Genomic DNA, 12204 nt, shown 5'->3' with positions numbered 1-12204 from the left:
TGATTTGAAGAGGAAGATACAAATCACTGTGAGCAGACTTAGTGAGTGATGAATTACTTAGTCATTAGTTGTCATTGATCAGACCACATGTGTTCAAGAGTCTTCATCTACATAGGAACTCAGCTATTCCATCAGCATCCTTGAACTGCAGTTCTAATCCTGATTGTCTACAAACCCTTGGATTTATGAACTGGAGGGAATGGGAAAAGGGATTACTGCTAGCACTGCTGTTCGGATGACCACTATTGCAAGCATTATGTGTTCAGCATTAATTGGGACTGCTGGCATTGATGAAATGACCATAGCAATGGGTGAGTATGCAAGCAGCCAGCCCACACACAGACAGCTATAAATGCTAACCTAGTAGGTAGATGCAGCCTTCAGGAAACTTCTTTCACTGTAAAATACTTTTTATCCTAAATGGGGTAGCCTAAAATTGTTCATCTATTTTCCTAGGGATTGCAGATTCTGCAAATCCACTTTTCTGTAATCAAAAGCAAGCATTCAATTAGTCAATCACCCCCTAAAATATCCATGCTACAATAAGCAACCTGGATGCCATCTGCAGCAGATATGATGGAGATCAGTGATCGTGAGAGGATCAGCTGCAAAATTGGCACACCGCTGAAATTGCTGACTAAAATGATTTTAACAAGCATCATCAAGGAAACTTTCAATGGCCTCGAGCTTCTCACAAGTTAAATGCTGTGCTGATAACGTTATTCAGTGGAGGAGTGTCTCCAGATATTGGTTCCACGATACAAAAGAGTGTTGTTGCTAAACTGAAGAATCTAGATAGCGATAAAAACAGTTGCTTGGTGGCCAAAAGAGAAAAAACAGTAGCAGAATTGTCCATTATGAGACTAGGGTCACACTAAAAGTATATTTGATTAGTGCAGTGTTTTAATTCTTGGCCATCAGTGTATCAGTGGTGAGTCAGAAAGACAAGGAAGGGAACAGGTTTCTGGGACAGAAAGACCTGGTCACTGCACAGAAGATACAGTAGTGCATGCTGGGAGGTGCTGTGATGCTGTGAAGGTTGTGGTTTAAGGTGCTATCACGCTCAAAATGTAACTCTCACCTGCATAGCCAGAGATCCTAACTCACCCATCCCGATGGGGAATGGACATCCTCTCTGCCTCATGCCTTGTAAAAAAGGAGATCAAATACATGAAAACCTTGCATCCCACAACAGCTTGCTTCCCTCTAACCTCCTTGCTCCCTTCTGCTCCTTTCACTGACAGGTACCAGGCATTTCCCAAATTCCTGATACTAGGAGACTCCTCATTTTACAGTTACATTTTAGATTTTTCATTTTGCAGTTGCTTGACCTTCTAGTGGTTACTGTCACATCTCTCTACATACAAGAAAGAGAGATATTTTCACCTCTAAATAAGATTTTAGGACAAAGACCCAGCAGAGAAAAGGAGATGTGGATAGAGATAGTGCTGGGAGGTTATCTCTGCTTGTGGAGCAAGCAATTGTAGCAGAGTAAAAGCAAACTATTGGAAAAAGACATCAAATTGAAGGATTGCAAGGAGACAAAGAGCAGCTATCAGCATATCATGCCATGCATGTAGCACTAAGACGACTGAGAAAACACAGATGTTGATGGGTACACCCACAGCGAGGTGCAGACTGGTCACTTGGTTTCAAGCACTCAGGCTCTGTTATCACAAGCTTTACCCATTTGAATCTCATATATCTGAAAGATTCAGCAAGCCAAGAAAACCTTGGCGTGAAGGAAGGAGACTTCACAGCACAACTGTGAGTTTTATTCAGGTATGTTCAGGTGAAGATAGATAACTCCTCCACTCTACCTTTATTCAGCTGCAGAGCTGCCCATGTTTCTCTTCCAAAACATGACACGCTTGCTGCCCTAGCTGTAGCCCAAGTGCTGAGATCTTCCCACCTGCCACGACCTTACCTGCAGTCACCAAGGATATTAGATGTCAGCGGGAAATTTTTCACTGAGAGGGTGGTGAGGCTCTGGCACATGCTGCACAGAGAACATGTGGATGCCCCATCCCTAGAAGTGTTCAAGGCCAGGTTGAATGAGGCCCTGGGCTGCCTGACTTAGTGCCTGATCTAGCAGCTGGCAACCCTGAGCATGGCAGGATGGAAACTAAATGATCCTTGAGGTCATTCCAACCCAAGCCATTCTATGATTTGATGATCCATGGCCAACAGCCTTTGCTGGACACTTAGGGAATAAAGGGATGAAGTCAGGTCCCAGCTCAGACCTCTGGGATGGTTTTCTCGCCAGAGCTGGAGGTGGAGCAATGCAGCCACCTAAACCGAAACACAGACTGCAAGAGGGAGGACAATGTGAGCCCGACCACGCTCAGCAGTGAGTTATCATCACATGCTGCTGAGAACATGTGATGACTTTTTCCCTGCCTACTCCCAGTGGGCCTATGACCTCATTCAGTTATTGTTGGTGGGAAATGTGATGTGTAGGTGAATATGTCCTCTGAATTGGTATTTCAGGCAGAAACGATTAGTTTATATATATTTGATAATTGGTGTTGCATTTCTTGATTTGATTTCTTCTGGATGATTTCCAGTATGCCCACGTACAGAGAAAAAAAGGACAAAAAGTTTTTTGGTAGCTTCACTTTGTATTTGTCTCTAGTATGACACCAAATGCACAGGGTGCTTTTTGTGGGGATTTTTTGGTGTATCGTTTCTTTTTTGTTTGTTTTCTTGATAATATGTGTGATCTGTTAACAGTTACCAGTCAAATTCCCTTTGAAACTGAATTGTCCTATGTAACCCTGGGAAAAATATTGCACAGATAATAGCAGAGCTGGCTACCCCAAGATCACTCAGTACATTGTGGCATCTGCCCTTATCTACAGGGAGGGCCAGATCCTGATTTTTACTCTCATGCAGTCTTTGCATCTTCTGTTGTGCCTCTGAAGAGATGGACGTCTTGGTATTTTTGTCATGGGGATTTCCATCCATTTGTAACTCCATAGAGTCATCTTGGTGCTGTGTCAGGCTTTGGTGCAGATGTATAGGAAATCACTGGAAGAGAGTACAGTGAGAATTGATTTGAAGCATTCTTTCTGTTTCTGATGCAGGTATGCTCAGCTCTTGCAAATCTGTTTGTCCTTGGAGGTTCCCACCAATATAACAGCATATCAAATGGTTGCAGAAATTCACAGAAGTGCCATTGAATGTTGGATTTTTGTAAGAAACAAACCACAAATCCTAGATTGAAGTATCCAGAGTTTGGGGGAGTGTTTGATTTTAGCTCCCTTCAAAACAAACAAAAGAAAAAGGGAGTCAAATCTCCACATTACATTTATACGTGTTGTACTGAAACCTGCTTTCTTGTATCCGTGAAGAGTGAAGTTAGTTATTGTAACACAAAATAAGTTATATCTGATCACTTATCTCTGACACCCATCCCAGGGCAGTTCCATGTCCCGGGCCTAAGGCAAGAAATTCTGTTATGGTAGTGTGTTATACAACCACCCTGAGCAACTCCACCTCACCATCTGGTTGCATGATTTCATCTTCCTTGCTGTACGCCTAATTTTCTGACAGTCTCACCAAGCAAGTCCATCATTTGTTCTGGAGGAACAATTTCAGCCTGAAATCTATTTATTTCAGTCTCATCGCATCAGTTTGAATAATCAGTATGAACACTTCTTAGCAACAGACCAGGTTTCTTCTTTCCTCCTTTTCATTTTCAAAGAAGTTTTTTTTTAATTATCATTATTTTTGGCTCAGGAGACTTTGAGTCACTGCACATGATGTCCTCTCGGTCACTGGATAGACATAAGCACTTCAAATTTCCTCAGGATTTATTGGTATTGGGAATTTGCTTTCTTTTTGGGAGCATCTCCAAATTCTTTAGCTGTCCTTGCTCTTGATCCCTTTCTTCTTCTCTAGATCCATTTCACAGCATTACAGGAATGATGGTGAATATGTTGTGCAGCAGGTAGAAGACTCCCCATTCCAGGACTGTGACTTGTACCACACTTGGTGTGGGAAATAAAGTAAAACATCAGCCTTCTGCTCACAAGAGTGAATATAACCCAACCATAAATGTCATGCGTGTCAGATCTGCAGCATGAATTTGGATAGTGACAAGTCCATGCACAGGGTAATTTGTCTGCATCACCATTGGGCTCCTACCTTGAAGACCTTGATGTTCACCTCCATCAGAAACTATGTTCTTCTGAACCTCTTTGGGGTTAAATGAACACATACATATGTACACATGCACATATACACTTTTCTATTCAGATCTCTACCAACAAGAGCAGTAAAGACAGTGCTGAGAACAAGGAGATTCCCCTGGTGTAGGCAGTGGGGAGGACATTAGCACGATGCTGGTGAGGAGTAGAAACCACTCAGGTCAGTAAGAGCCATGCTCCTGTCACCACTGGTGTCATGTAAGAAGCCTTGCTGACCACAAGAGATGGGAAAAGACAACGTTCATCCAAAGGCTTTTCCTTTCTCTTTGGCAATGGTAGAGGTCTGAGAGAAGGCTTTTCAAAGTCTACTCCATTTTGCTGGTTTTTTTTCCCCCTAAGCTCCTTCTGAACTGTTAGATGAAAAAATGAGAACTGAAGACCCAGAGCTCCATTTCTTGTTCCCACAAAGATTTTTGTTCTGCAAGAAATAATTCTTTTCTACAAAGTGAATAAACATATGAGCCACTCAGACTTAAAAATGGCCATCTATCAAAAGAGACAGTGTGAAAAGGGCACAAGGGACTCATTATCTGAATGGGTTTGCTCATCCTGAATAAGAGCTGGCATCTCCAAATAGACTGAATTTTCTTTTCTATAGAACAGTCCAGTTAAATTGACAAGTGTCTGAGTAAAGCCTACAAAGTAAACAGCCTTTTCTCCCCCTTGCAGAAACATTGCAATTTGTATAAATACTGCAGATGGGAAAACAATTTGAAGGAAGGGAAGCTGGCAGGCCACAGGAAGGAGGAGGAGCTGGCTGTGCACTTTGATGTGCAGAAAGGATCCTTTTGTGATACAAATGAAGCAGGACAAGTTGTTATGGTCTCTTCTGCCTCTGAAAGAATTGCTTCCAGAAAATATGATGCAGATGCTTTGAATACAAACATTTAAAAAATACTAATCTAATATAAAAGGTCAAGTAGAAATCACTTCTTTGAAAATCATGTTACAAGGCATATTTCATTCAACAGAAATGCTGTTTTTTCGGTCTGAGACATCTCAGAGGTAGTTGATAGCCCTTAGCTTGTCTGTTAGCATTAAGAGCTTTACCAGGCACCAGTTTGGGTTAGTCCACAATTTCTCTGCTGTATTCACAAGTGAAATGATCTTTCCAGATCCAAACTGGAACAGGAATAGCAATAGTTCTGTTAGGTACAGTCTAGTGCTAGTCATTTAGAAAGCCATTAGTTCTGTCCACCATGGTATGCAAAGTTTTCCCACCTTTTCTGCTAGGTTTTTACTTTCCCAGATACAATTCTGCTGCAGCAATGTAAAAGGAGACATACCAGAAATGCAGTATCTGATCATCTGGTCTAGTGATCAGCTAGTGATCTTCACAGCATTTCTCCTGAATCCTCTTCAGTAGAGCAATTTCCTGTGCTTGTTAGCAACCTGCAGCCTTGCAAAGAAAAGCCAAGAGGTGAAGTATAAGTTCTGCAGTCACTGATGACAATGGTAAGGAGGAGGAGGAGACCACTGGCCCGGCATCCAGCCTGTATGCACTCAGGATTGTTTCACCTGCTGCTCAGTTTTCACATGTCCATCTCTCTCTTTAAATGTCATAGTGGTCATGGTCATGGTCATTGACATATGAGGGTCCCTCCTAGGGATCATGGGTTATCAGAGACCCTTATTAGACAGGAACACAGAGGCCAGGTTTTCAGATTCTTCTTCTACAGATTACTACTAGTAGAACAGTACATACCTGTGTACTCCACTAGTAAAGCAAGTATTTCTTACAAGAGTAAAGCAAACATATATATTAAAACTGACTACAGAATTTAGACTTGCAAATACTTAGGGTCAGAAGCACCCATTTCAGGGGCAGAATACCTGTACTATTGCTTTTTTTTCAACTAAACAACCTGCACATAAGCTGTATATTATGTGAGGTGTACCGATATGGCACTCACAATTAGCCCCAAGAGTGAGGCTAATCGATAATGTTGAAAGTCCTGCTTCAGACAGACATCCCCAGTGAGGCATCCATCTGTTCTGGACATATCCTGTACAGATCTTGTGCAGAGAAGATCTCTCAGAGTTGCTTATTTGGGAGAGATAGAGAGTTAATCTGTACACGTTTGGCTACAAAAGTTGGGTAGAACATCAGTTCCTGAAACTGAAAACTAGTTTGGAAATACATATTTTTTCACAGGCCTAGTACTGAGCAGCAATAGCAGTAAGACCAACAGCTCATTTCAAACAGTCCTTGGAAAAGTTACAAGAAGTTGTTAATGGTTTTCTCCAGCACACTGAACAGGTGACTAAAAGATCTGCATGCACTGCATTAACAGAGTAATGCACAACAGCCTTCCGTGGAAGAATGCCTAATTTCTATCTTTCCTGTTTTGCAACCCAAAACTTCAGAAAGTGCTTTTCAAACTTCAGTTCTCTCTTTCAAGTTCTTACTTCTGTAATCCTTTCCTATCTCGGTGAGATAAATATCAGTCTGAGAAGCACTGTTCAAGTAACTAAATTGACAGAGGAGCAAAATTAAAAATTTGCTCCTTCCTTTAGCTCTTATAAAGTCCATGATGGGGCTATCCATCAAGACTGAGCTATCTCAGGATTGATCACAAGTCTGGCACAATGTAATTACTGAACCAGAAGCATTGCATTACATAGCATGAAATGAAATAGCAACTTTGCTTTCCACATTATGACCTGTTGACTAATGATGGAGTGTTGCAATTAGAAAATATGGAGGTAACAAGGCAAGGTATTCCATGGTCTGCTAACGTGTAGAATAAAACTACTGATAGTCTGAAGTCGGGAAATTAAAAACAGTAAAACTGTAACAGAACATAACAGAAGCATTCTTAATAAATTAGAAAAGGAGGGAATGAAGGCGTTCTCTAAAATAGGTCAAGTTTAAAAGGATTATGTGTAGCGTGTACAAAGGGCTTCTTCATCTATTGTATTAGTTAACCTGTGTTTTTGTATTATGCTTTCTGATGTTTGAGAACTGATGCATTCATTGGCATAGTAACTGTGACCTAGAATTGGGATTTTCTTTAAGAAACCAGGAAGGAAAAATGATGAGTCCGGGAGTGAGAACTCAGCGCTCCCTCCTGGACTCCAATTTCATGCTGTGTGAGTGACAAATGGCCAAATCACAGAGAGAGCAGAGCCAAAAGCACTGGTAGCATAACTAGTTGTTTGAAAAGTCGCCATTTGGGTGTAGATCAGCCAAAAAGGAAAATAATAATAGTAATAGAATGAGAAGAATGAGAGGAAATGATGGAGTTGCCCCAGGTCAGCACTGAGGGGGATCTTCCTCACTGTCCTCATGTTGCCTAGAACATGTTTTTTAAAGGAGTTGGTTATCTGGAATAAGAAAAGTTTGAACACTTGTTTTAAAATTCACTTTAGTTTCTGAAAATTGGATCATAATCTTTTAGTATTCAGGATACCAACTACAAGCATTCAGAGTCACTGATGCAAAATGAACCAGATAACATATGTAAGAACCTGGCCTATTTATACTTTTACTGTCAGCTGCAAAGTTCAATAGTGCCTGACTGATGTAGGGATCTAGACATCCACTGACACCCAGGTTTGTAGGAGGTTATAACTGCTGCTGCTCTCAGTCTGCTAGCCTTTAAAGTAGTGGAGCTAGATAGCCATGCAGCTGTCATGATGCCTCCCCTACTCTGCTCTGGGCTGAGCACACCCAGGGACATCAGCCATTCCTCACACACCTTGCTCTCCAGACCTTTCCCCATTTTTGTAGCCCTCCATTAGTTTTATATCTTTCTTATACTGTGGGCCCCAGTCCCCAGCCCCAAAGTGCCAACAGATGCCACCTGCACAAAGCTCCTCAGTGAGCACAGCGCGCAGCGCTCCGGCAGTGCTGGAGCTTCAGCCACATGGCAAACTACCCAAAAAAGTTAATGAGAACAAAACATTAATGAGATGTTAAACAGGTCATTTGGAAGACATGGAATGGAATAGGAAAGGACCAGCGGAAACAGGAAGACAGTCAGAAGTTATCTCCTTAATATTTCAATAAGGATGACAATCGTCTCTTCTCCTTTAAGAGACCTACTGAAAATTGTAGTGGTGTCATAGATCCCAGGAAGGAAAAAACAACATAAAAATATCCTAGAAAAGAAAATACAGCATAAAATCCTTCACGCTTTTTAAAATATACATTATTTTTATTTAATCACCACAAAATACTGCAAGATCACTATCACAAAAAACACTTGATAATTGCTTTAACTTGTCAGGTAAGAGAACATTAGAGATAGGTTAAAAACTGTTTCCTACCCCATCAATCCTGGTCTCCGAAACTTCCTTTATAACAGCCCATGATTAATGGCCAGCAATTTTTTTTCCTCTCTTGGACTGTGTGACTGCTTATGACCTTGGAGAGGCAGGTTTCACATGAGCAGGAGAAAACACACCCCGGGTAGAGCAACGCTGAGCCATAAGAGAGCTGCTGGGTGTTTCCTAAGGTATGAAGCTGCTCAGCTTCCCCTGGCCAGGGTGGCAGAGCTGAGCTACCTGCTTATGTGCCATGCAGCAGTGCCAACACAGTGCAGACCTGAAAAGTCCTGAGCTGAGGACTGTGCTTCCTACATGGCCTCCCAGGAGCAGCCCCTGGCCACAGGGATGTGCTGGAGCTGTCTGAGCCCAGGAGCTAAGTGTAGGTCCTTCACATCCTGACCAGTGTTTCACTTACAGCACATGCAGGCAGTCATGGAAGTGATTCAGGCTCATTCTTCCATCTCCTGTTGGCAGCAGCACAAAGAACAGATTTTTGTCCTGTAGGTATTTATGGTTCTGAAGGAGGCTATTATATTTCCCCTCACTCCCTGCAGTGTCACCCTGCAGGAAAAGCAGCCCCTCTGACCCTGAGCAAGGTGGGCAATGGCCAAGGGCCTCCACCAGCATCTCCAGCTCTGACACTGGGAGCTGGGACTGAGCTGGGTTGTGCAGCAAAGCCTCTTGTGCATGGGAGGGAAAGGACACATGCTGGGAACTCCTGATTCTGATAGGGAGACACAGGGCCAGTGTCTCACGTCAAAAAGGCAGAAATAACAGCCTGTGACATGAGAACCTTTATGGGGCCTTAAGCAGTTGCTTGTCTTAAAAGTCAGCATTTAATGTCTACTGGACTGCAAGGAGATTACAGTCAACTCTGAATAAACAAGTAGAAAAAGGGAAAGAGGGTAGGGAGGGGAAGCTAGAGAAAAGGTAAGGGGAATAAAGAAGAGAGGAGAGAAGGGAGAGGAGGAGAGAAGAGAGAGAAGAGAGAAGAGGAGAGAAGTAGAGAGGAGGGGAGAGGAGGGGAAAGGAGAGGAGATGGGAGGGTGGAGGGGGTTTGGAGAAAGGAGGGGGGAGGGGTGACAAGGAAGCGAACACTATTGCATTTGGTGGAGTTTTCTGACACCCTCTGGCGGATTTTATCTGATAGATTTGGAAATTAGAGTTTATTTTAGGCAGGGGCCTAAGTATGAATGTAATTCATTGCTTTGAAAGGGCACAGGGCAGATGATTGTCCAGTTCAAGGTGTAACATATAAACAACAAGTTCTGGATTGTTCAAAGAACTCGCACTGTAGCAGTACTTTGGGCAACTTCTACTACCAACCACCCGGAGAACTGTCTGGTATGGGCTGTCTGGTTAAGTGGTGAAGCACTGGAAGAGGTTTCCCAGAGAAGCTGTGGATGCCCGATCTCAAGAGGGCCAGGTTGGATGGGGCTTTGGGCAACCTGGTCTAGTAGGAGCTGTCCCTGCCCAGGGCTGGAACTAGTGATCTTTAAGATCCATTCCAACCCAAACTACTCTGTGATTCTGTGATCTGACTGACAATACAAGACTTCAAGGACAGTCATCAGGAAGACTGGACCTCCCATGACTGTTATCAGATCAATTCTCTGTAAACAGCCCCCCGTCTAGTCTTTAATCCACTGTCCCATGTAGCTCTGAACCCTTAGCTCAAACTGATGGGAAAATAACAAAACTGTGAGATAAATCTCAGGAATTTTGTTGAGTAGAACAAGGTCAGATCAGGGTATAGGCACAGGTGGGATTGTTGAAATAACATCAGTAGTAATCTGAGGATTTGAGGAGGAAGAAAAAATATCAACAACAGCAGCAACACACACACATATATATATACCATTGGAAGACAGCAGCTCAGCACCATCAGAGAGCTCTAGAGAGCCCTAGAGGATGGCCCTCCACTCCTGGCTAGCAGACTCCTTGAGGTAACAAGGATACTGTTGTTCAATCTGAGCTCAGTACTTATTAAATCTAAAACATTATTTGTCTTAACAAATAATGATTTAATAGTTTGCTTAAGTATTGTTTGCAGCATCTTCTATGCACAGTTAAATTTGCTCAAAATGGCTCAGAGATAATGCAAGGCACCCTACTCAATGGTGTAAAGTTGATTTTGAATCCTACCATGCCTTCACAGGTGCCCATACGGAGCACAGACTGCTATTCACCCTGGGTTCACATTTAGAAGTTTGTCCTATGAGATTCCCCAGCTGTTTTTAGGATTCTATAAAGCATTAGCCAGTCTGTTTCCAAAGTATATAATGAAAACTCCTAGATGCACTATGCTTCTATCCACTGATGTCCTGGCAGGGCCCCAGTTGTGGGACACATCACTAGTATTAGACAGTGAGAGGCTCTCTGCTGTATCCTTCATTTAACCTCTGATATTTGGCCTTCTGGCCCTAGAATTACTGGATTCATGACACAGTGGACATAGCAGGTCCCAGTGTGTGTTCCTTGGGCAGCTCAGGAAAGCGCATGGCGCACATTTCTCAGTGGCCTTGGAAGCCCTTGCTGGTTCATCACCACCCCCTTGTCTTAAAGCGATCCCAGCCTGGGAATGTCACTCCAATTACGTACAACCACTGGCCATTCTTTTATGTAGGAACTGAGTTGTGTGTGTCCTGACTTCGGTGTCCTGACTTTGGTGATCTCTACATGGTCTAAATTTTGTCCTTAGGCTTCGCAGTCAGGACCCAGATTGGTAAATGAAGCAATTACGTTTTAAGAGTTTGAAGATTAGTATTTAAAAATACGACATTTAAATTTAAATTACGAAATGACTGCAATTTTAGTATGGGGAAAAAAAAATAGCAGTCTAGAAAATTATTGCGTTAAACTCAGTAATTTGTTCTACTTTTACCATTGAAACTTCATTTTTCAGTGATTTACAACGATATTTAATTTCACCATTCAGTATTTTCCAAAAGGTTCTGTATAACCAAGGGGTCCATCATTTCCCTAGGAAGCTGAACAGACAGTTGTTGGAGGAAATAATTGCTTGCAGGCTGCTCTATTCACACTTGGAGGAGTGTTCAAATTGATGAAATGAAAGATGAATTATTCAGATATATCTCAACTTTTTTACCCCATTGACTTGGGAAAATGCTTGGAAATGGTGTCCAAAGAGATGTCCAACATAAAACGCAAACCATTTTTCCAATGGTGAAGTCATTCAGCTAGAGTAAAATACAAAGACAGGCACCAGTGTTGAGCAGCAACATTAATTCCCTCTCAAAACAGGATCCAGATTCCATATCTGCTCTTTCCTGAATGAGAACTTCTAACAGACGGGACCACAACAGCATCCCCTGTCCTGGCTTGGTCCACCTGGTCGTTACCTCCTGTGCTAGTGGCAATGTTGCCCCTCGCTCCTTGGCTTGGAAGAGCAGTCATCTAGAAAGTCAGATAACTCAGGAGACAACCATTGTGAAGCCCAAGTTATTTGTTACAGGGCAAATTCACTACAAGAGGCAATCCTGACAGATCTTCTGAATTCTGCCTCTTCCATGTTTTAAAAGGGGAAAATAAAGGGAAGATCCTTCAAAAAACTGTGCCAGATGAGCACGTAACGCAGTTCTTAGTATAACTTTTCTTTCTTTCTTTCTTTTAAAACATGTCAGGGACCTGAAAAGTCACTATTTTATTTCAGGAAGAAGGAATTTCAGGTATGTTTATCCCTGGGGCATTTCTATCCAGC

The sequence above is a fragment of the Excalfactoria chinensis genome, chromosome 1 (genome assembly GCF_039878825.1).
Source record: "Excalfactoria chinensis isolate bCotChi1 chromosome 1, bCotChi1.hap2, whole genome shotgun sequence".
Taxonomy (NCBI): Eukaryota; Metazoa; Chordata; class Aves; order Galliformes; family Phasianidae; genus Excalfactoria; species Excalfactoria chinensis.
This window is presented reverse-complemented; position numbering follows the sequence as displayed.